This window comes from Camelus ferus, chromosome 33 (genome assembly GCF_009834535.1).
Source record: "Camelus ferus isolate YT-003-E chromosome 33, BCGSAC_Cfer_1.0, whole genome shotgun sequence".
Lineage (NCBI taxonomy): Eukaryota > Metazoa > Chordata > Mammalia > Artiodactyla > Camelidae > Camelus > Camelus ferus.
This window is the reverse complement of record NC_045728.1, coordinates 13,090,344-13,116,511: the sequence shown is the minus strand read 5'-3', so window position 1 is coordinate 13,116,511 and position 26,168 is coordinate 13,090,344. Positions and strand designations below refer to the sequence as shown.

The 26,168-nt window shown below is 47.4% G+C and overlaps 1 long non-coding RNA gene and 1 other non-coding gene across 7 annotated transcripts in view; both read right to left on the bottom strand.

Moving 5' to 3' along the window:
- The window catches only part of LOC116661080, a 261,277-nt gene that overhangs the window by 184,119 nt on the left and 50,990 nt on the right, over positions 1-26,168 (bottom strand). The window lies entirely within an intron of this gene.
- On the bottom strand, positions 11,232-11,303 carry TRNAV-AAC. The gene has a single exon. It is a non-coding gene; the product is annotated as a tRNA-Val (tRNA).

Genomic DNA, 26,168 nt, shown 5'->3' with positions numbered 1-26,168 from the left:
GTAGAACTGAGAGGGAGCTGGAATACTTCTAATTAGGAACATCACTGCATTCCTGTTGTACTAACCCAGTGCCCCTGCAGGTTTTCTGAGTGCTCGGAGCTGTCCATGGTATCTTATCTATAATTTGGGAATTATTGGTGGGGCAGGCACCACACTGACAGCAGATGAGCAGCTGTGATTACTGCCTCACTGTGGGTCATGTAGCAAGGACAGGGGTACCTGGAAAAAAAGGAATGAAGCCAGCCCCCTCCTACTAGCCCTGAATGAAGCCACCACTCATGGACATAGAGAAACAGTCCTGTTTCTCTAGCCCAAATGCTTCCCCATGAGCCTCATCCTTACACCCACTGTGTGATCAGCCACCCAGCCAGCCAGTTTTTGCTAAGGTAGCTTCTGTCCCCACCACTGCTGCTATGTGGCCTGCAGCCCACCCCTGCCGGGAGGAAGGAGGCATCACGCTCCCATGAGGGACTCCAGTGAGGAAACCGTGAGCTACTCACCCCACCCCAGCCCCACTCCCCCATCCTCCCAGATCCAGACCATCCTACAGGCAAGCTGAAGTCTCCCTCACATTGCTTCTCCCCTGAGCTACTGAGCTCTGGTCCTCTCTCCCCTTCCCTTCCCAGCTCCAAGACAGGGTGCACCCTGGCTTCTCCTCTTTCTCACCACCTGCTGACCTGCTCAAACTCCCACAGTCTGACTCCCACCCCAACCAGGCAATAATAGGGCTGAGGCCACTAATGACCTCCCAGTGACCACATCCAAAGCTGTTCTCGGTCCTTGCCCTTGAGTGGCGTTTCTCACTTTGGACAATCCCTTTCTGCTTAAGGTCAGTTCAGGGTAGTGAACCACTAACTGCGCAAAGCCCTGCCAGTCCTTGATTTCAGCAATACTGCACTGCTGCTCTCCAGTTTCCTCTCCTCTGGCCATTTGCTGCCAGCTCCTTTCACAACCTCTTTCTCCCCTCGAGCCCACATGTGAGTCTTCCCACTGGCTCCACCTCCAGCCATGCTCTGTCACCTCACCTTTCTCCTAGTGGCCTTGTTCTTATGTAAAGATGACTCATGTCTAAATCTCCAGGCCCCTCACCTTCTGAGAAAGCTCCAGTTTCCTCTCTTGAAGGTTCTTCTGGATCTTTCTCTTTGCAAGGCTGTAGTCAGTGGCAGACCCTGGTCTTTCCCTCCCCCACCAGTGGGAGCGGTCACTGCGGCTTCTATAAACCTCTGGACTTAAGGAACCTGCTCAAATGTCACTGCTTCTGGGAAGTCCTCCTTGCATTCTAGCACCCTCCTCCCTGCTCCCACAGCCCTGGATTCATGCTTCTCAATATTTATGATTTTTTTCTCCAGTTATTTGTTTACAGGTTGATCTCCTCTACCAGACTATGAGCTCATCAGATGTTTGTCATCCTGATGTTCCCTGCAAAGCAGGCAAGAAATTACTCCCAAACAGGCCTCAGACTGGGGGTCTTGGAAGCCCTCCTAGGACCCTGGCCCTCGGTCTGCTATGACATCTCACTGGAAAGCTCACAACCCAGAAGGTTCCCAGTCAGGAGGACAGTCGGGCCTCTAGCTCTGTCCTGAAGCCATTCTCCATCACTGACTATCCCATCCAAAGCCAGAAATTCCCAAGTGAACCTGCTGGATCTCAAGATTAAAGGACAATCTGGGGAAGCCAGCCAGGGGGCCATCGCCCACCAGAGATCAGGCAATTGGCCAGTTTCAGATGAAATGAGGGTAGGTAGAGGGTCTTGATGGGCAGCATGTGGTGATGGGGTACCACTTGGTACATGGTCAGAGGTCCACAAAGAATCAGCTTTTGCCCACATGTTTGCCCAGAGCTATCAGGGACCAGCCTCGCCCCAGGTAAGGTCAAGGGCAGGCTCTGTTTCTAGGTGACGATAGGGACTTGGCTACTGGTAGAGTGGCCTGTGTATAAAAGATGGTGGATCCATGCATGTTGAATGAATGAATAAAGAGCGAATGAAATCCTCACCCTCACCCGAGATCCTGGCTGAGCGCCTCTGCCGGTAAAGGAGATCCCACCCTGGGGCTGCAGAGAGGATGTCCCCGCCCGTGCTGAGCACAAGAGCACAGGCAGCTTATTGGGAAATCAGTAAGGAGGCGGGCCCTGCCCGGGCAGTTGACATGCCGTATACAGGCCTTGTGCAAACACAATCATCTCCTCAGTTATTAATGGGCCCGCTCGCTGCCTCTTCATTAGTGCTCAAATATCAACAGAAAACCATTTACTTACCATGGGCTCCTGCTCGCGCCGAGCAAATTTGGACAGGGCTAGTCAAACAGGAAGCTTGCTGTTGGGCTAATGACAGAGCCCAGTGCAAAGTTCAGCAGCGGCAGAAGCAGGCAGAGAGGGCACTGGCCTGCATCTGCCCCCAGGGGCGCCCCCGTGAGGGCCGGGTTGGGGAGAGGAGCAGGGCGGGGAGAAGTGGCCATGCTGAGCCCCAGCTGCACAGAGGTCGTCCCCCCCCACCCCGGACCCTGCTCAGCCCCTCCCTCACACTGTGTGGTCAGCCGTGACCTCCTCAGATCTGGATGTGGATCCTGGGAACCAGGTCTGGCAGGAACTGGAAGGCAACGGGAGCAGTGGCTGAGGACACGGGCTTTACAGTTGGACAGCACAGCACAGATCCCAGCACAGGCTAACGGTGTGGCTAACTGTGTGGCTAACTGTGTGTCTAGGTGCGAATTATTTGTCCTAGGCCTCAGTTTCCTCATCTGTAAACTGGGAAATGTAATAGGGCTCACCTCACAGAGTTGCCAGGAAGATTAAATGAGATAGTGCTCAGCACAGTGCTCAGTCCCCAGAATCCCCTTTTGCAGATGAGAAAACTGAGCCTTGAACGAATTTGAGACTCAGCCAAGGTTGTGTGCTTAGGAAGTGGCAAAGCCAGCCTGGAGGTCATAGCTTCTGAATTCAGATTTAAGGTGTGGTCCCTCAGCATCTTCCCCAGGCTCTCTACTGCCGATGCCCAGCCTGGCCCAAAATGCCCCAAGATGTCACACACACAGCCTTCCCCAAGACCTCATCCGACCTCAGGTGGCCTGAGCTGCCCTGAGCGCTCAGCGTGGACCAGCCCCAGCTGACCTACCCCAAGAGGGGCCCCCACACTTGCTCTTGTCCCTGTTCTTGATGTCTCTGGTGGAGCATCGACTGAGAGTGGGCAACTTTGGGGCTCACCTTTCCATCCTAGCCCAGCCCTGGCCTTTCAGAAAGTGTTGTCTCTTCCTGGGCTCTCCCCAGAATAATCAATCTTGGCACCCTTGCAAGCTTCCTGAGTGGCTTGAGTCCAGAGTCCCTCTGCCCAGTGGCCCAGGCCTGGGAGAGGTGCCCCCAGCACCTGTTTAATGTCATCCCCTGAGGGTATTGGAGGCTCTCAAGCCAAGCCCAGGTGTCATCAGAAAGGACCAAACTCTGGTGGCTGCAAAATCAGAGGGGCTGAGGGGAATGGGCAGGGAGCAGAAGATTCTCTTATTCGAGCTGCACCTTTCACTTTCCTGCCAGACCCTGCATCATGCGCCAGCAGCAAAGAGTTGCCCAGCATCCACTGGGCCCCACGGCACCCCCATGCTAGGTCCCAGGGATGCCAAGCCACACGCCTTGTCTTCAAGAGGTCTGGGTCTGTTTTGGGGTTACACAAGCAAAACTACAGTGATCAGAGCTGCAAATGAGGCCCACAGGAAGGGGCTGGGGGCAGGGACAAAGGGGGACTTGGTTCTGTCTGGGAAACTGAAGATGACATTGTAGAGCTGGAAGGATGAGAATGAGTTTCCGGTCAAGGAAAGAAGAAAGGTGCCCCAGGCCATGACAGCAGCACGTGCAGACAGGAGGCACGATGGAGCACAGCACGGAAAGCAGTGAGGCTGGGGAGGGAAAATGGGACCAGCGCTCGACGACCCTGGTATCCCACAATGTGGCACCTGGGTGGTACCCCACAGCTGTGCGAAGCTAAAGGCATTCTCTCCATCTCTATTTGAATGTTTTCCATGACAAGGAACTCACCCCCTCACATGCCAATTTGTTCTGAGTCAGTGTTTTTGCACTGAAGCAACACTCCCCACCAAGACCTGGGGCAGCACAAGGAAGCAAGTTGTCCCTCGTTTTGCAGAGCATTGACGGAGTGCCTGCTGTATACTGGTACTGGGTTTATAGAAGCGAACAAGAAAGACGAGCCCTGGTCTCGAGGAGCTGCATTCTGGAGGGGGCGGAAGGCCACCATCTATACAAACACACACACACACACACACACAGAGCAAGATCATTTCCAGTAGAGATAACGCTGTAAAAGAAAATGTTGATGCTGTAGTGGAGGAAGCTTGTGGAGGGCATGAGTGAGTTACCTTAGCTGAAGTGGTCAAAAAAGGTCTATCTGAAGAGAACTTTGAACTTAAGATGAAAGGGAGGGAAGGGACTCTTGGGTTTGGGACTTGGCGGCTGGGCGTGGGATGGTACCCTGTTCTGAGATGGGAAGACTGTGGGCAGGTGGGGATGAGTGCAGGGATGGACCAACTACCACCCACATCTCAGACCACCTCCCAACCTGCCGTGAGCTGAAGCCCCACACATGCCCAGGGGCTGATGGGTGCCACACACGCATGCACACGCTCCCATGCACACCTGCTCAGTTTTTTCCTCTGTGCCCACACTCACACGTGGACTCAAGTGTGGGTCTTTCTCTCCACAGTAAGGAACACACTTACAGGGCACATATGTGGGTCCCGACACCCACGGCTGGCCCTCCTCATTGACACCGGATGGTTCAGATGCACAGAAAACGGGCACACACGTTTTTCTCCTTCTGTGTCCTCACACACCTCTCAGTCCTCACTGTGCTCACAAGTTCATCCGCTTTTTTAACCTCGGCTAATGCGTATGTCCACCCCAGGGTGACTGGCCTGGGTTTCTCCTCCAGGGGGAAAGAAATTCTGAAGCTTGAGTCATTTGAATCTGTGGCAATGAAAGGTCTCCTGACCAGAAGGAACAAGAAAATGTCACCAGCTGATGGGAACAATTTTAATGCAAAATGCCACCTTCTAATGATTGTAACTTTTGCTGTGGCTGCCAGCAAAAAGACACTTAGCTCTTTCCCAGGGGCCAGCCTCTGATCAAACAGTTTTGTCCTTCCTTCTGCCTCCCCTTGTCCCCAGAACTGTGCATCTTGGGCCAATCTTGGCTTCTCCTGGCGCCAGCCCAGGCCTCCTCCTGGAGAAGGCACCGTCTGATCCTGGGCGGGGCCGAGAGGCTCCTGCTTGCCCCTCTGTAACCCAGGACCTGGGATGGGGGGCTCTCCTAGCCCCCACAGCTCCCCTATCGCTACACTCCCCCTGCACAAGAATGTCCTCCGTGCTTCCTCTCTCCTCTCCAGACCCCAAGCTGCACTTGGAGGGGAGGGCTGGCACCCGTCTCCTTCACCCTCAGAACCTAGCACAGGTCTGGCACATCATATGCATTCCATAGTGTTTACTGAATGGATGAAGAGTCATGGAATGGAGGAAGAAAGGAATCACCATCCTTATTCAAGACAAAGGAGAAGAACATTTCTGCTTTTCCCCAGACTGCTCTGGTCCAAAGGGGCCCCTGGGGCACGCGCAGTCTCTCTTCCTAAACCATCCCAGGCAGTCCTTCCTTAAACACCCACAGAACCCTCCCCGACCCCTCAACTCAGTGAGGAGCTTCAGCAACTCAGCGCAACCCCCCCACGTCCAGCCACGTCTCACCTCTTGTCACAGCACCACGCCCCTCCTCCAGAACACTCACACTCCTTCTGGGCTTTCTACCTGGAATGCCCTTCTCCACCCTTGGAAATCCTGCTAACCCTTCAATCCTCACTCTAAGGACACTTCCCAGGGCAGGCAGAATTTTAAAATGCTCCCCCAAGATCCCCTCGCCTCCTGATAATTCAATCAAACCCCAGTCTAGGTGTTGCTATAAGGAATTTTGCAGATGTGTGTGAAGTCCCAAATCAGTGACCTTAAAATACAGAGATTATCTGGTGGCCTAAACTAATCACCAAGCCCCATAAAAGCAGGGCTTCTCCTGCTGGTCCCAGGAGGGAAGTCATGGAGATTAGAAGCGTGAGCTGCTGGCTTGATGGCGGAAGGGACCACGTGGACAGGACCAGAGGCAGCCTCTGGGAGCTGAAGGTGACTGCCAGCCAGTCACCAGCAAGGAAGTGGGGACCTCAGTCCTACAACTGCCAATACTCAGATGAGCTTAGGAGTGGATTTTTTCCCAGAGCCTCTGGATGAGAACTCAGCTTGGCCAACACCTTGAGTTCAGCCTTGTGGATACTCTAAACCAGGGTGGACTTCTGCCCTCCAGATCAGGGAAACCATAAATAGGTGTTGTGGAGAGCATGGCTGTGGTTTTTCTTCATCTTTTTTATGTTTAACTGTGGTAAAATACATATAACATAAAATTTACCACCTTAGCCGCCTTTTAATGTCCAGCTCAGTGATCTGAAGCACGTTTACACAGTTGTGCCGCCAATCTCCCCGAACACCCTCCCATCTCACAAAACAGAAACTCTGCACCCGTTAAACAATAACTTCCATTTTCCCCGCCCCACAGTCCTTGGCAACCACTTTCCGGCTTCCCGTCTCCATGAATTCATAGGTATTGTTTTAAACAGCTCAGCTTGTGTGATTTATTCTGCAGCAAGAGAAGGGCAATCCACCACCTGGCTGAAGCCGTGCTGAGCTCTCTGTTGGTGTCCGTGACTTCCTCCCCCAGGGTCCTCTCCTGAGGCCCAGACCTGTCAGGGGCAGAATCAGTGCCCAAGTCCGGGGAGGGAACAGAACTCAGGAGTCCCTTGAGAGCGGGGACGAGAATGTATTCACCATTGGTTCCCCAGGGTGCCTATTACCATAATAGCTAATAAAAATGATAGCTACCATTTTTCCATTTGTTAAGCACCTATTGTGTACTATAATAAGCACTTATATAAGCCTCACTGAAAAAACTCCAAGGTGGCAGTATTCATAATGAAAATAATACGCAGTGTAACTTGCAGCATGCTAGGTAAAGTGTTTTATATATATTTTCTCATTTAAATCTCACTGCTTCATGAGGTCAAAATTATTATTATCCCATTTTAGAGATGATGAACGAGACTCAGAGATTAAACATAACAATTATAATTTGCCCAAGATCACACAAGCTAGTAAATGCCAAAACCATCTGGTAGCCGGCAGGCTGTGCTCCATGGAATTACCCCTGTTGAGACCAAGAGAACAAAGCTGTGTGAATGGGCCTGGTGGAGTGTGGTCAGAGACTCTCGGGGCTGGAAGAGACCTTGGCATTCATCTTTAGAGACTGAGTGAGACTTGGTGAGGAGGCCAGGAGGGCACCACAGGGTGAAATCAGGGTCAGATGCTGGTAAAAGATGAAGGGAGACTAAGCGGAGGGCCATCCAATCTCCAGTTCTCTTATTCAATCAGACTAACTCCTTATTTAACTATTTTATATGTTAGAGTTCCAAATAAGGTTCTAAAATGGAGTTCCACTGCTAAAAATATGATCTGAAAACCAGTAAACTGTTTCAAGCCTTTTTACTATGAAGATAGTATACTTAACTATAAAGGCTCAGAGAGGTGAAGTCACTTGCCTAAGCTCACACAGCTCTTGTGGTCAAAATAAGACCGGACCACAGGTCTTCTGTCATATATCCTTTTGGGAAGGTCTTGTAGTAGAAAGCCAAGACTCCTAAATTCCATGGGTTTCTGCTGTTGGACTTGAAGCTGCCCTTAGCCAAAAAGACTGACACACACAAAAAGACCTCATGCAAAGAATGAGCAGTAGACCAGGGGTGAGCCCATGAGGGGCGGGTCTCGACTCTGCCCCTACCCATTTGTGTGACCTAATGCAACTCACTTTTCTTCCTTGGGACTCACTCAGTTGCCCCAGCAGTGAAATGAGGGCATAAGCTGGGTTATTCCTGTATTTTTTCCAGCATCAATGTTATATGAGGCTGTGGTTCTGTGATCATAGGAAGGCCAGCAAGAAAAAAGACTGGCAGCAGTGACTCAGCACTCTTTTCTAGCTCTCTCCCTGCAAAATGATGAGAGACATTAAAATACAAAGCAGCTTCAGATGAGGAAGTGGAGCGAAGTACAGAGACCCAGGCAGGAGGTGTCAGCACCAAAGGAAGTAATTTAATAATGGCCCGCTTGGAAATTATATCACCCCAAATAATATAATAAACCCTAATTTACTCACATTTATCTCCCAGAGTTTTTTTTGGGGGGAAAGCATAATCTTGCCTGCTTTACAGTGATGGATTAGCGCAATGGAAACTCCACTGGGAAATAAAAAAATACATCTTGTAGTTTTTGACGCGTTATTATTCAGTGTTATCTCGTATGCCTCATTCCAGGCCCATTACTCATGTTCATTTTTTCCCTTCTGTTGTTTTTTTTTTTCCCCTCCCTTTCTTAAAAATCAGGGCCAGAGGCAGGGCTGCCAGCATAGGGCATCGCTCAGACATTCGCCTGAGTATCTGAGAACAGCCCTGTGTTAGGGATTCCTGGTTTGGGCAAGGAATGGTGGGGGGGGGGGGACCTTCAGGAAGATTCTCCAGGGGATGATGGACACTGCTGGTGGTCTGTGCTGAGATGCTGCCTCTTTTCTAGAGCTACACATTAATATTCTCTCTCTCTCTCTCTCTCTCTCTCTCTCTCTCTCTCTCTCTCTCTCTCTCTCTCTCACCTCCTCTGTGAATCTATTTCTAGTGACTATCCCTAGAGATCGGCTTTCTTTTCTTTGTATATGATTCTAACTGGGCCACCTTGGTTCCCAGTTCTCCATCATCTCCCACGTCCAGCATCCAATCAACTGTGTCCCAGCTCTCCGTTTCCAGGAGAGAGGCTCTGAGTGGTCCAGCTTGGGTCAGGAATCCAGCCCTGGTCCAGGAGGCCATGAAGGTGGAGTGAGGGGCAGGATGGGGGGAGGGCAGGGGTATTTTCATGGCAGTCAGGCCCCAGGTTTCAGTGGGTCCCTAAGAAGGGAACACACACACACACACCAGGCACACTAAGAGATGACTGCTATTACACAACCTTTCTGAGGCTCCCTTTCCTTATCTGTAAAGTGGAGATGGTGATAGAAGGAAATGAGGCAATAGAAGCAAAAGTACTTCATAAGGGGCCCCGGGCTGTGCACGGGATCTTCCAATTTGTGCTGGAAGGCCCTTCCCTCGCCTCCCCTCTAAGAAGCAGACAGCCCTCTTCGGTCCTAAGCAAGTCCAGGGTACAGAGGGGAGCATCGGGAACCACCTGTGTGGCTGGTGCTGCTTTTCCAGCCACCTGAGGGTAGCAGTCCGCAAACCTGCTCTCCTGGGGAGACGGGAGAAAGGGGGAAGGCCGGCAGCACCCTGGGAGATGTCATGCATAATTGCTAATAAGCAGGCGTGACGGAGTCTTAACAATAATTAAAGTTACCAACTGAGAACTTGTCCATATCTGGGTCTAATGGTTTTTCAGCACATTAAACATTAAAGGGGTAATCACCTCACTCACACTGGTGCCTACGCTGCCTGCTGATGGCAGGAAACTGCAGGCTGAGCCCCAAGCAGCACCTGGGGGGGGCTCTTTCCCTACCCTGGTGTTCCAGATACAAAACCCCATCGGACTAACCCTGGCAAGCCCTGGCCACTGCCTTCGAGAGCTGGTCTTAGCCCGGATGGGATATCTCCCTGAGGGCCTGCTCTGCATCTCCAGAGACTGAAGGCTTGCAGGTCTGAAAGAAGTAAGCTCCCAGGTCAGGAAAGCCCCTCCACAGTCCCTTTGCCACCTCTTCTCCACTGACACCACCCCAGGGGAGGGCACTCCACTGCCCCTCACCACCACCTGCCTGGTAGACCTCATCCCTCCAAGAACAGGGCAGGTCCTGGACACTCAGGGTAAACAGAATCCTCGGTAACTCTGTGCATCACGTTAGGTCACCCATGTTTCCTCTTATTTCGTACAATTTGTTGGGTAAATTTTGTTATTCCCATTTTGCAGCTGAGGAAACATTGGCTCAGAGAAGCTGATGAATTTGCCCAAGATCACCCAGTTACGAGAGAAGGTACCAACATTCAGACCGGAGTCTACCTTCTCCAATGCCTGTGCTCTTTGGAGAAATCCTCTCATGTGCACTGGCCAGACTCCCACTGGCCTGACTCTCCATGTGCCCTGAGAAACTGTTCCAGGTCAAGGGGGTGGGGCTTCTGGGACTACCGGCTTCATCTGAGGTGCAGTAGAAGTGGCTCTTAGAAGTGGAATTGGGGGGGAAGGGTATAGCTCAGTGGTAGAGAATGTGCTTAGCATGCACGAGGTGCTGGGCTCAGTCCCCAGTACCTCCATTTAAAAAAATTAAAATAAATAAACCCAATTACCTCCCCCCACCAAAAAAACACAAAAAACAAAAAAAAAAGAAGAAAAAAGTGGAATTAAAAGACCTACCCCTCCTGACCCTCCCCCCCAATAACAGTTAAGCTCCTACTAATAGTACAACCATGGGCAAGTTGTTTAACCCTACTTATGCCTCAGTTTTCTCATCCGAGAAATGGAAAGAATATTTTCTACTTCACAGGATTTTTAGGAGGGATCAAAAGAAGACAATGTATACAAGACCTAGCAAGCTGAAAATCCTCATCATTCTTGACCTTCAGAGACCAGGCAACATCACGTGTGTGGATAAAAGTGCAAGTAGGTCTTTGATATATTTCTGTGCCTATTAGTAACATGCATGTACACATGCCTTCCTCTGTCCTGGTGTCTCCTAGCATGGATGCGTCTTTCTGTGACCCTTACCACTGACAGATTTCTCAGCAATGGGTAATTCACTGACCAAGATTTCCATCCCACCGTGACCCCAGTGCAGCTTCCAGCCAGAGGCAAAATCACAATGTTGTCTCTAGTGAGCCCTCCCCACCTGCTCCTGACCTCCCATGCTGCTCCTCAGATGCCACAGGGCCCCTTACTTTGGCACACCCTCAGCTCACCCTTCCTGGGCAGTGGTCCTCCTCAAGACATTTCCAATTCCCCTTCTAAGATGGACCTAATCTGTGGTGCAGCTCCTCTCAGCTAATATATTTGCATTTTACAGGATTTCTAAGCTTATCTCAGCCTCTCAAAGGTAATATATCTTTAAAAACTTTTTTTTGATTTTTGGGTTTTTATTAGGCAGAGAATTAAGTTTTTTTAAAAATTCATTTATTTATTTTTTAATGGAGGTACTGGGAATTGAACCCAGGACTTCATGCATGTTAAGCACACACTCTACCACTGAGCTATACCTTCCCCAAAAAGTAATATATCTTTGGGAAAATGGGGACAAAATGGCCTGGAGCCCCTCGGAAACACCTTACTTAATCCCCTCTGCTTGAGTAGACCTGTATCCAAACACAGTAGGCAAGACTAGCCCAGTGATCTGTAAGCTCAGATTCATAAGTACCCAAATTACATCCTCTTGGAAATGATAGTGTCCACTCCATGGTTCCTGGGTTTGGAGAGGTACTGGCCATAGTCTGGATCCCATCACCTTGTACCTGAGTCTTAGGTCTTGACTGGGCCCTGGGCCCTGTCCAAGGTACTGATATTTTTCTTGGTTGCCACAGTCCCTTTGTGGGTAACCAGTGCCCCTTTGGCAAGAAGACCCATTAACACCAAGTCTTCTCAGAGTGCAGATAGAGATGGAAAAGCCACAAACCATATTCCTTAGGTAAGCTTCAGTATTTTCCTCTGTGAAATGGGGGTAAGAATAATAACTCACAAGAGCCATTATGAGAATTGTATGTGATCACATACTGAAGCACAGGGCAGACACTCCTTTCTTCTGGAAGATAACTGACTTATATCAACACCCTAGAAACCAATCTCTCAACTCTCTACAGGAGCAATTCCACTTCCCCTGTGAAGATTTTCCTGGCACCTGTCCCATCATCAGGAAACCAATCAACAGTTTTCCCCTGGGATTCCCACAGTGCAATGCACATACCTCCCCTCCCAGCACTGACTCCCTACACTCACTGCATTATATTTATCCATGTGCTCACATGCTCATCTGCCTTCCCCTCTGAACTACAAGGTCCCCAAGGGTGGGGGTTGTGTCTTTTTCCTTGGCATGCCCATGATGCTAGGTACATGAACACATGTGTCCAGCCACACAGAGGACAGTGCACTTTCTTTGTGTAGAATTTCTTTTCCATCCCCCTCCTCATCTGTCCCACTAAGCTTGCCCTGCCCCTGCCTGCCCCAGCCTGTCTGTGCTGTGCCCATACATTTCTCAACCTCGGAGGTTCAGCCTACCCAACTTGCTTGCACTAAATTTCTCCAAGACTTTCTCCAATCATAAGGTGATTGAAAACCTTGGATAGAACCTCTTGGAGTTCTTGGGGGTGTGGTTTTCAATTCAAAAGTGGCATCCACCATATGGGAGGTGTGACCCTATCCTTTTCACTTTCTGCATTTCCCCTCAATCCTGTTCCTCTCCTAATGCCCCTATTCCCTTGCCCTGGACATTCTGCCTTCCCTGTATCAAGCTAGGCTGGATTCTCCTAGAAAAATTCCAGATCTCTGCCACCACCCCCTCCACTTCCCCTGCAAATGAGGCAGAGTCTCTTGAGAAGGGGTGTCTAAGTTTCCACTGACTTCTGTGCAGGGAGTGGCATGTCAGGAAGCTAGCTCCAGGGCAGCCTGAGCCTCCTCGACCCAGCAAGGCAGAGGAGCCACAATTGCCTGGTGTAACCTGCCCTGACCTTCTCAGCAAGCCGTCCTCTCAGCCGGGCAGTGCCCCCTTCCAGACTCACCCCCTCTGCCATGGCTGCTTCCTGCCATGGCCACAGCCTCTCCTGCCCAGAAAGCCCCTAACAAGTATTCCCCAGGTGCAGCAACCTCAGCTTTTCTACCAGCCTCTGGCCTCATCCCTTACTCTCCCCCTTTCCTCCTCCTGTCCCTCCTTCTTATCCAAAATCCCAGTTTTCTTCCTAATGCAGAATGGAATTCTCTATAAGGATTTGAAAGGACAAATGTGCAGGGAGCCAAATGGCACCAGGCTTTCCTTTCCTTCCCTTTAATGAATTCCTTGCCTAATCCAGCAGTCTTTGAATTAGGTGAATTAAACTGTAACAGAGAGCTCTGGGGGAGGGGGAGGCAATAAGTTCTGTTAGGATGAGCTGATTGTTCCAAAGGGGGCTGCCCCAACCCCAGGAGGCCGGACTGCTCCCTTCACTGTCAGCACCTCGTGCATCTCTTATTATGCCCAGCACTTCACAGCTTGCAGCCTCCTTTTCATCCTTATTATCTCATTTGCTCTTAATAAGACACTGCAAAGTATCTATCACAATCCCTATTTCATCAATGATAAAACTGAGGCTTAGAAAGTAGGTGACCTATCAGAGAAATGCAAATCAAAACTACAATGAGGTACCAACTCACACCAGTCAGAATGGCCATCATTCAAAAGTCCACAAATGACAAATGCTGGAGAGGCTGTGGAGAAAAGGGAACCCTCCTACACTGCTGGTGGGAATGCAGTTTGGTGCAGCCACTGTGGAAAACAGTATGGAGATTCCTCAAAAGACTAGGAATAGACTTACCATATGACCCAGGAAACCCGCTCCTGGGCATAGATCCAGAAGGAACCATACTTCAAAATGACACCTGCACCCCAATGTTCACAGCAGCACTATTTACAATAGCCAAGACATGGAAACAGCCTAAATGTCCATCAACAGATGACAGGATAAAGAAGATGTGGTATATTTATACAATGGAATACTATTCAGCCATAAAAACCAACAACATAACGCCATTTGCAGCAAAATGGATGTTCCTGGAGAATGTCATTTTAAGTAAAGTAAGCCAGAAAGAGAAAGAAAAATACCATATGAGATTGCTTATATGTGGAATCTAAAAAAAAAAACAACCATAAATAGAAAACAGAAACAGACTCATAGACATAGAATACAAACTTGTGGTTGCCAAGGGGGTGGGGGGTAGGAAGGGACAGACCGGGATTTCAAAATGTAGCATAGATAAACAAGATTATACAGTATAGCACAGGGAAATACATACAAGATCTTATGGTAGCTCACAGAGAAAAAAATGTGGCAATGAATATATATATGTTCATGTATAACTGAAAAATTGTGCTCTACACTGGAATTTGATACAACATTGTAAAATGATTATAACTCAATAAAAAATATTTTAAAAAATTAAAAATAAATTTAAAAAATAAAAATAAAAAGAAGGAAGTAGGTGACCTAAAGTCATACAGCAGAGCTTGATCCTGGGCAGTCAGGGTGCTCCCATCACTCTCTGCCCTGTCCAGGTTCCCAACTGCCCCATCACACAGGCCACGAAGTCCCCAGGGAGCTGGGAGGGCAGAGAACCCAGAGCTGAGCCATCCTTGGATGTCCATAACTGAAAGTTTGGGCAAGTAACTCCATGAGACTTAAGAAAACAAGACATCCTTTCCATAGAATTCAAAGGCAACAAGGCCCTAGACTCCAGAGAGCATCCTTGGTTTTCCAGGCTCCAGTACTAGGGTAAGGCCATGACCAGCTGAAGGATGGTACACAGATACAAGGTGCAGTAGGCGATGCTGGGATGCAGGAGTTTTCACATATGGGCTCCATCTAGGTCTTTTCCAATAAGACTTCTGCACAGAAAACTGTCCTTTGGACAATTGGAAGCAATTGGCTGGCACAGACAAGATAACAATTCATTACGTATGAGAAAACTGAGGCTCAGAGCTGGGAAGTGGCTTGCCCAGAGTCAAATGATAAAACTAGTAAAGATCTTGGAACAAGACCCAAGTCTCTCAACATCCAGTCCTGGGCCCTTCGCACCGCACCTCACTTTAGGTCAAGCTGCTGAGTTCTGGGGGAGGTGACTTAGCCAGGGACCTAAGAGAGACTCTAAAAGACTGTGAAGTCTTCCAAATGTGGATATTATTTGGTTAAGATCTTTTAAGTCCTCTTTATTATATAAAATAAAATACCTTCCAAAATTGCAAGGGCACTTTGTACTTAAATTTATTATTAATTATGAAGCCTCTGCTGCACTCAGGGTGCTATATAGCAGGTATTAAGGGAGCTGGGGGAAAGGAAAAAGACACTGTCAAGTCCTCATGAAGCTTACTCTCTAGGTGCACACTTATTGATTCTATAAACATTCATTGAGATTCCACTAGGGATATTAAGATTCTCAATACGGATTAAGATACTGGTGTTTTGGGAGCTTATATTGCGGTGGGTAATCATAGCTTATTAAGCATTGACTACATGCTGGAAATTCTGCTAAGTGCTTTACCTATATTATTTTATATAATCTTCACAAGAGGTCTGTGAACACTCATTTTGTAGATAATGAAATTGAGATACAGAAAAGTGAAGACACAAGCCCAAGTTCAGTTACTACTGAACTTCAGTGACTTGGGATTTGAACCCTGGCAGTTTAACTTCCAAGACTATACTTTTACTTGTGTTATTGCTGCATTCTATGAGTGTGAAAAAGTTCCAAAAAAACATATATTCTCCCAAACGTGGCCATGCAAACCCCGTGCTCCCTAAGCTGACTGTGTGCCTGGTCATTAGTTCCCGGGGCCCCACCATCTCTGTAATTTATAGGCCTATCCTGTTCAAATTGGGATTCAACCCCTCTACACTTTACCCTGGTAATGATTTATGGTTTTAATTGAGACTTCACTTAGGTAGAACTCATTGCCGCAAGCATGAGGGGTTCCAAGCCCCCCAAGTCCAAGGCTAAGGTTGGCCCAAGCCAGCTCTCTCTCTGTGGCTCTTCAGACTACAGCCACAGAGTGACAGAAAGCTGCAAGCAGTCCCCCAAGGGGGAGAGGGATCCCTACAGAAAGACAAATGGCCTTGTATTCCGTGGAGATGGTCCTGACGCTCAGTGGCCTTTGGGTTAGTGAGTGAGCACAGTGCCCAGATAGGTCAGTGCTGTCATAAGAGAGGAGAGGGCGGGGTAGCCAGTGTGTGGGGGGCCCAGGCGGGGAGAGGTGAACCCTGTCACTGCAAAGGAGAGAGCCTGTGACAGCAGTTTAGCAGATCTAATGAGCAGCCGAGCTCCCCCACGTCAACCCTGACATCTCTGTTTCCCCAGACAGCAGGACCTGTCCGTCTGCCAGGCTGGGCCCTACCCCCACCTGCCAGGGCCAAAGAAGTGGCTGTATGACAGTCAGATGGAGAGCCGAGCCAGCCCTGCACCTCAGAAAAGGACTTCTGCACAGTTGCAGGGGCCCTGATCATGACAGAGGTCAGAGATGGGAGTGGGTGTCACCTTGATAAGCCATTTACCAAGGACCTACTATGTGCAGGCCCTGGGCCAGTCCATTTGGGGGATTTGGGAATGAATAAGACTCACTCCAGTCCTACAAAAGCTCCACTCTGGTCAAAAGCTGAGACAGCAGTACTAGCAGACAGACCCTGACAGCTCCAAACAAATTACCATAGAGTACCGGAAAGAACTGTCACTCCTAGCTCAGACACACTGGAAGGCTTCATGGAGGATGTAGCTTTGAGATGAGCCTTGAATGATGGGTAGGGTTTTGATAGGTGAGAGAACCAAACAAGAGAAAAGAGCATGGGGTGCCTGGGGATTCTGGGAAATCAACCTGGCCAAACTACAGAATGCAGGAGGTATAGCCAGAAAGGCAAGCTGGGACCTAGTGATGGAAGGTCTTGGATGCCAGCGGAAGTGACTTTTCTTTCTTTAGAAGATAATGAGTATCCATTAAAGGTATTTGATTTGAAGAAATGACATGGTTAAAACTGCGGGAATGACCAGGAGACAGCAAGAGAGAGGTACATTGGAGAAAGAGCCACTGGACTTTACTACTCCCTAGGCAGGGAGCAGAAAACAGAAAGAGGAGTATATTATTCAGGATTAGGTATGGCCAAATCTAACAGACACCTAAGATAAAGTGTTTGTGCCTAAAAGAAGTCTGGAGGAAGCCAGGCCAGGGTTGATCTGGTGGCTCCACACATATTACAGATCCCGGCTCCTTCTCTTTCTGTTTTAACATCCTAGCATAAAGCTTCCATTTCCAAGGTCACTTCATGGACCAAAATAGTTGCTGAAGCTTCTGCCATTGTCTCTACATTTTAGGTAACAGGAGGAAGGCAAGGGAGAAGGCAAAAATCTCCCTCTGAGCCAGATCCCTTTAAGGAACCCTAACACTTTCTCTTGCATCACTTCCTCTTACATCCCATTGACCAGAATTTAGGCACATGGCCAATACTCACTGCAAAGGAGGGTGGGAAATGGAGTCTTTTGGATGGGCCCTCTGTGCCCTGAATACATTCAGGATTTGTCATGTAGAAAGGAGAGATGCCTATTGGAGGGCAAGTGGTAGTCTCTGGCACAGGGAACCAGCCATACCTCTGAGACTGTCCGCACAGGGGCCTCGGAGGATAATGAGCCCAGGGGCAAAATAGTGGAATCCAAAGAGGAGGTCTGGGGGTGAAGACAGAGCCTAGTTCTGATGCTAGGGAAAAGACATCTGCTGTGGGGTCCCTGCTCCACCAGCAGCTGGGGGCTCCCACTGGCCTCCCAGTCTTTCTTGGGGTCAAGCCTTGGAGATAACTCTCAGCTACAGAGGGTGAGTGGAGATGAGGGGTTAGGAAGGAGGGCTTGGGAGACCAGATGTCCTTGTACAGGGCTATGAAAGGTGGAGGAGCAGAGGCTCTGTCTCATCCTATGGGGGGGGGGGGTTGGGGGCGTGGCACAGGCTGACATCATGTGTCAAGAGCTACCTGCCTGCAGAAGGAAACCAGGCAAATGGGACTCAGGACAGAGTCACAGACGGTGGTAAATACAGTGCATGAGACATGGGGAAAGGGAGGCCTGGATAGCTGTTTTCAATCTCCTCTCCCTCCCCTCACTCCAGAAAGGGAATTGGGCCCACAGTTTGAATGCCTTATAGCAAGGGTGTGTCCTTTGGGTACAAGTGAGTGTAATGACCATCACCCCTTCTTCTATTCCCATTCAGATCAGCTATTTCTTTTTCCAAATGAGCTCTCATCTTGATACATCTCTGCTCCCCTCAACAGTTTGTCTTACAACACAAATCTCTGGGTTTCCCAAAATGTCTAACATAGGGATGGGAAACAGAATTCACCATCCAGTGCCAATAAAGTGTCAGTGGCTATCTGAAATGCTGTGTTGAGAAGGATTCTGAGGACATTTCTTGACTCCATGGGGGAAAAAATATGCTGCATTCAAGTTTGATACTTGCCATGGGAAAGCAAGGAAGGGTAGTGGAGCAAACTCCAGCTAATTGTCATCGCTGGGTTAGCACAAAATAGGTACTTAATATACTGTGTATTACATTAAGGCACGAGCTCCAGCAGATCAGTCAAAGGAAGAGACGTCCTCTCTCTCTCTAACTCCCCCAACTTGGGTCTGGAATGACCACCTATTGTTCCATCCCAAACCACAGGCAGCTGTCTTTGCAGAGCAATCTCCAGAAGGATTTTTTTGGCCTATTAAGTGCAGGATTCTTCACAGGCAGCTCACCTTTGTCTCTCTGAGAGATTTTCTTCCTGCAGCCGGGGCTCTGATAGCTCAACCCAGAATTCCATGCCAGTCTCGGGGAGTCCTGACGCCAGACTGAGTGGTTTCAGGAAGGGATAGCCAGGCCTCTGTTTTCTGAAACTCTAAAAGGAGTCAGGCAACTCTCAGGAGTCCAAATCTTGAGGGTTCATGAAGAAATCCCACCTAGGGTGGTCCAATTTCCATGCCCAGATCCACCTGGCAGGGCTATTAAAAGAGGTCACCAGTTTTTCCCCCAGTCCTCTCCCAAGGGATACCCGGGATACCCGGACAGGCCTCTCAGCCGGCAGGGGGCTGCTCCTCCGCTTTATGGAGCCTCTCTGCGCCCCCATCCCAACCACCGCCACCGCCCCCGCCCCCTCCCCGTCCCCGCCCAGCGCTGCCTCTTGCGCCACCGGGCAGGCTGGCGCGCTCCGCTCTGCCTTAACTCTCCTGAGCCCTCCGACGTTAGCCAGCTAACGAGAACGGATCTGACAGAGCAGGATTACCCACTCGGAGGGAGCCGAGTGATTGTGTTTACTCCCAAACCTGGCCCTATTTAGTGGTCTGTGTGCATCATTAATCTTCTTCCACAATCCGTTCCCCATCTGCTCCCACTTTTTAATGAACTGCCACTTGTCGCACTCAATAAAATCAGCACTTTGCGAGAATTTCAGCAACGATGGACGGACGGGGGAAAGCAAGCGGCAGCCGGAGTAGGCGACGAGAGAGAACGCGGGGGAAACCAGGGGATGCTGGGCAAGGAGGCAGCAATAGAGATATCCCTGCGGGTTGGGGAACAGCGTCGGATCTGCATGGGCAAATGAATCACAGCACGCCTGGTGCTCTGGGCAGCCTTGCCCCAAGCAAGACAGTAATAACCACATCAGACCAGGGCACTGGCAATTCTTACACTGCACTATGTCAGGCTGGGTTTGATCCGAGCCAGCCTGCTTTACACAATTATTTTCCTGGTCGTGAGTGGCACAGGAGGCATGGGGATGGAGTTTTCCAGACGTGGCTGCCAGCTCTGGGGATTCATCCGATACCAGGCTATTACCTCCTGATTACTTGACTTGGCAGTCAACCCGCTCTGAGCTGCGAATCAACAGCGGGAAGGGTGCATGGGGGACGCTGAAGCTGTGGGTTGCACTTTTCAATCACATGTCAGAGATGTAAAGAGGGCTGCATCCGGGGCTCCTCAGATGGGGGGGGGGAGGGTGAAGATGGGGGTCCCTGCTCTACTTGGGAATCTCAAGGCTGGAGAGGTCCCCACAGGGATCATCTAGCTTGAGGCTCAAGAAGAAAACTGAGGGTTAAAGAGGAGCAGGGACTTGCTCAAGGTTCCCACCTGGACCCTGGCCAGCCCCTCCCTGTGGAATAGGATTCTGCTTCTGGGGCCCCAAACACTGCCTGGTTCTGCACCCCCCACCACTAGACTGGCAGCTCCATCAGGCCGGCACTTGACATATCCTGTTCATAGCATTATCCCCGGCATCCAGAACAGTGCCTAGTAGGTGCCCAATAAGTATTTATTGAATAAGCAGTTGGCTGAATGGATGGATGAAATGAAAGTCCAGAACCACCTCCTTCTGCATGTCATCTGTCTTTGGGGCCTTGGAGGCTACTTCCTGCCCTCTCATCCCTCAGTCTCTCCCAGGCTGCTTCCATGACCCTCTCAATACTGAGTGCTGAGCTGGGGTGGGCAGGAGCCTAGTGGGTCCAGCCCTGAAGCTGCATCCTTCTTCTGAGCCCAGCCCTCCCCAGGACCACTTTCTCCCATGCCTCATCCACCAGTGCTTCCCAGGTCCCCCTCGTTGAAGGCCAAGTCACCAGGCATGTGATCCTACTCATAGCCTTTGCTCCAGTCCTCAGAGTCGCCCTAGCTTGGCTGACTCTACACAGCCCTGTTCCTGCTTCAGCTGCCCCACCTCTCCTGCTTGGGCTCAGAAACTGTGCCCACTCCCCAGATTTTGCAAACACCAGCGAAGTACCACTTGCGGCAAAGAATTCCTTGAAAATCACAACTGGGAGGGGATAGAAAGGAAAGTCAGAGTGCCGACTTCCTGTTTGCAGAAAGACCATGAATGATCAGAGGCCAATGGCTCCCTCCTCCAACCCCAAGCCTGGGGACACTACAGAAGCAAAAGGGAGAAACACAGGCAAGACTGTAAGAGTGGACAAGAGATGGATGAGAGAGCCCAATGCTGCCTTGGGAAGGAGACCTCTGCTCACCCTGCCATCACCATGGGGCAGAAAACAGCAGAGCAAGCCCAGGGCAAGCCATCAGTAGAGTTACATCCAGGTGAATCTTGAGAGCCTCCCCAACCACACACACACACACACCAAAAAGACTAGGATTAAAACTTAAAGCAGGCTCCCTGGGGGACAGTGTCACCTAGCAGTTGGAGAAAGGGATGGTGGTGGCCCATGGGCAGTGACTGGACACTGGCTGTACTACCAGGATTCTGCGCATGGATATGCTCTTATCCGTCCTCCCTCCCCACACACCCTAAACTCACCTGGAAGGGGACCAGCCCAGGATTCATCTGCTCCCCCTTCAGTGTGTGTAACAGCCAAGATGGCTGACACCTCCAGAGAATACAAGTTCACAGAGGAAAACAATAAAGTATCTGAGGAGGGCAACCCTTATTTTTCAAAAACAGGATAAGAAACTGCAGCAGACAAAAATGGAACTAAAAGACTAGACAAATAACAATTTAAAATAACTATAATAATGATTATCTAAGAGAGAGGAGAGGGTACTGGTGAATGAAGCGGGAACACACAGTTACAAATAGAGGCAACTGGAAATTCCAGTATGAAAAACATCACAGGTGAAATGAAGGCAGGAGAGGGCTTGAACAGCAGAGTGGATTCAACTAAAGAACAAATAGGTGAACTGGAAGACTAGATTGAGGCTCATTCCATCCCCAAATCAAACAGGAGTTCCTCTGACAACATCAGGTAAGCCCAACGCCACTGGTGACTGACGGGGAGCCACGCCAACAATAAGTAGCCATGGAAGGTACTCTCCTGCCCTGCTGGGCCTGAGACCCCCCCTCCCCGACTGAGAGACATCCTGGGCCTGGGATTCCCCTTCCACCCACTCAGGCAGCATCAGCCTGGACCAGTGGGACTGTCAGCAGCACCAGATAAAACAAGCAGACCAAATAACACCAGAAGGGCTCTGAAAATCTTACTGTCATTAGAATAACCACCCACAAATGTAGGCCAGGACCTGTGTGCTGAAAGGCTAAAATCATTTAAATAGGACCCTGAGACTCATAATATGTAAAAAGTCCAGAAAATAATTAAAAATCACCTGTCCTATCAAGAATCAAGAACAATCACAATTTGAATTTTAAAAAAAACAATCAACTAAGCCAACACTGAGATGAATCAGATGCTGGAATTATCTGACAAGATAATTTTTTAAAGAAACTATCTTAACAATCAATTACAAATTCTCTTGAAACAAATGAAAAAATGGAAAATCTTAGCAAAGATTAAAGTTAGTTTTTAAAAGAACTAATGGACATAATAGAATTTTAAAATAAATAAGAGATTTTTTTTTAAAAAAAAAAAACCTCACTGGATGAGCTTAGTGGTAGGGTGAAGATGACAGAGGATAAAAAATAAGTGAACTTGAGAACAGATAAATAGATTTTGCCCAAACTTAACAATGGAGGAAAAATAGGGGTTAACAATGAGCAGAGCCTCCAGGATGTGGGGGATAGTAACAAAGATCCAACATTCACATCATCAGAATCCCAGACTGAAGGAGGAGAGTGACGCTGAAAGGTTATTTAAAGAAATAATGGTGAAAAATTCTCCAAATGTGATCTAAGACACAAACCTACAGACTCAAGAAGCTGAGGAAACAGAATAAACTCAAAGAAATCCATGCCAAGAAACACCATCATTAAACTTCTGAAAACCAAAGACAAATTAAACTCCTGAAAGCACCCAGAGAGAAAAGACGCATCAGCTACAGAGGAACACCAGTTCAAATGACAGTGGATTTGTCGTCTGGAACCACAGAGGTCAGAAGGATGTGGCCCAACGTTGCTTAAGTGCTGAAAGAAATGAACCATCAGCTACAAATTGTAGGTCCAGTGAAAGTAGCCTTCAGGAATGAAGGGAAAATAAAGATATTCTCCGACAAAGGAAAACCAAAAGAATGTTTTCCTACAGACCCCAGACCTAAACTTACAGATTCGACAAGAAAAACATCTTCAAACTGAAAATAAATGATTTTTTTAAAAAAAGAAGAAGAATCTCAGAGCATGAGAAAGGAAGAAAGAACAAATGGAAAGGACAGAAATACTGGTGCATATAAAAGACTATCTTATTCCTCATATTTGATGACTGAAACAAAAATTATAACTCCACCTGATAATCAAGCTTCTGAAATTTGGAGAACTCATCCAAACGTTTAAAGAATAATTAATATCACTTTTGCACAGCCTCTTCCAAAAACAGAAAAGGAGGAAAATCTTCTGAAATTTATGAGGCTAGTGTTACCCTGATAACAAAACTAGACAAAGAAAGTACAAAAAAGGAAAACTATGAACCAGTATCTCTCACAAACTTAGATAGAAAAAAATTCTCAATAAAATGGCAACCAATTCAACAATATATAAAAATAATGTATACATCATGACTGAGAGGGATTTATTCCAGGTATGCAAGGCAAGTTCAACATTCAAAAATCATCCAGTGTAGTCCACCATATCAATAAGTCCATCATTTGATTACACCCATTGATGTAAAAAAAAAAAAGCATTTGATAAAATCCGACACCCAGTCATCATTAAAACTCTCAGCAAATTAGGAATAGAGGGCAATTACCTCAACTTGATAATGAGCATTTACAAAGAACCTTAAGCTAATCCCAGACTTAATGGATAATGACTGAATGCCTTCTTTCTAAGAGGAGTGAGGCAAAGATGTTCACTATCATCACTCTTACTCAACATAATGCCATAATGCTGCATGTTCTGGCCAGTGCAATTAGGCAAGAGAAATAAAGAAACAAAGGGCAGACAGATTTAAAAGAAAGAAATAAAACTGACGTCTCTGTTTACAGATGACACAATTGTCTATGTAGAAAATCCCAAGGAATCTACAGAAGATTCCTAGAACTAATAAGTGAGCCCAGCAAGGTTGCAGGATAAAAGATAAAACACACAAAAATCAATCACGTTTCTATATACAAACAATAGGCATGCAGAGACAGAAATTTAAAAGCACAATACCATTTGCAGTCTCTCCAAAGAATATGAAACATTGGGTGTAAGTTTAACAAAACGTGTGCAGGATCTGTTTCCTGAAAAATACAAAATGCTGATGAAATAAATCAAAGACCTAAATAACTGGAGAGACATACCAGATTCATGGGTTGGAAAACTCAACATAGTAAAGATGTCAGTCCTGAAATTGATCTCTAGGTTTAATGCAATTCCTATCAACAAGGTTTCTTGCACATATAGAAACAGTAAGATAAGAGAGAGAGGAAGAGAGAGAGATCATAAGGACTTGGCTCACGCGATTATGGAGGCTGAGAAGTCCCAAGATCCACAGTTGGCAAGCTGGAGACTCAGAAAAACCAAGTATATAGTTCCTATTTGACTCCAAGTCTGAAGACAGGGGAAGACCAACGTCCCAGCTTGAAGACAGTCAGACGGAGAGAGAGCAAATTCTCCCTTACTCAGTCTTTTTATTCTATTCAAGCTTTCAGTGGATTGGATGAGGCCAAACCACATTAGTTGTGGGCAATCTGTTTTACTCTCATTCTAGGGATTCAAATGTTAATCTCAGCTGAAACAACTCACAGACCCTCAAAGACACACACAGAATAATGGTTCACCAAATATCTGGGTAAGTTGACACAAAAAATTAACCGTCACATTAGACAAGCTTTCTCTAAAATTTATGGTTGGCCCTCCATATCCACGGATGTCAAACCCACAGATAGGGAACCCACTGTACTATGCCATTTGATGTGAGAGATTTGAGCATCCATGGATTTTGGTATCTGTTGGCTGGGGGAAGAGGGGGATGGCCTGGAACCAATGCCCTGCAGATAATGAGGGATGACTGTGTATGAAAAGGCACAGGCTCCTGAAGAGCTAAAACAATTCTGACAAAGAAGACTAAAGTGAGAGAAACCACTCTCCCAGGTATTAAAATTTACTTTATAGCCATAGTAATCAAGACAATGTGGTATTGGCAGAGAGATAAACATATAGATCGATGGAACAGAATAGAGAACTCAGAAATAGACATACAAAATATGTTTAACTGATTTTTGACAAAGATACAAAAGCAATTCAATGGAGAAGGAATAGCATTCTCAACAAATGATGCCGGAAAAACTGGACGTCCATAATCAAAAAAAGAACTTTGACCTAAACCTTGCAACTTATACAAAACGAACTCAAAATGGATCATAAATTTAAGTGTATAGTGTAAACCTACAAAACTTTAAGAAAAAAATAAAAGTAGGAGAAAAATCTCATTCTAGAGCTGGGTAAAGAGTTCTTAGATTTTATATAAAAAGTAAGATCTGTAAAATGAAAATTTGATAAATTAAACTTCATAAATATTAAAAAATTTTGCTCTATGAAAGTCTATGTGACAAGCTACACAATGCAAAGATTACTTGCAAACCATATATCCAATAAAGGACTAATATCTAGAAAATATAAAGAACTCTCAAAACTGTAAAAAAAAATACACACACACAATTAGAAACAAATAATGCTGGAGCCATTGGATGTACATCAGCAAATATATAATCAGAAAATGAGCAAATGACATGAACAAACATTTCACCAAAGAGGACGAACAGATGGTAAATAGGTTCAGGAAAAGATGTTTAACATCATTAGCCATCACAGAAATGCAAATTAAAATTGCAATAAGACGTCACTATACACCCCTTATGATGACTAAAATAAAAAACAGGAACAACACCAAATGCTGGTGAAGATGTAGAGAAACTGGATCACTCATACATTGCTGGTGGGAATGTAAAATGGTACAGCCACTCTGGAAAACATTTTTTTATAGAACTAAATATGCAATTACCATACAACCCAGCATTTCCACTCTTGGGCATTTACTTCAGAGAAATAAAAACTTATATTCACACACACACAAAAGAAACTGTCCACAAATGTTCATAGCAGCTTAGTTTGCAATAGCCGAACAACAGAATCAGTTCAGATGTTTTTCAATAAATGAATGGTTAAACAAACTGTAGGACATACATACCATGGAACACTACTCAGCAATTAAAAAAGAATAAAATACTGATACACACAACTTGGGTAAATCTCCAGAGAATTATGCTGAGTGAAAAAAGCCAATCCCAAACTGTTACATATTACATCATTCCATTTAAATGAAATTTTTTTCAACAACCTCTAGTCGGGGAGGAAAGATGGAGGTGGATGTGGTTACAAAAGGGCAAAAAGGACCCTTGTAGTAATAGAACTGTTCCGAATCTTGACTGTGGTGGTAGATACACAAGCCTACACATGTGATAAAACTGTAAAGAACTAAATGTCCACACACCAAGAACTAACCATTACACAC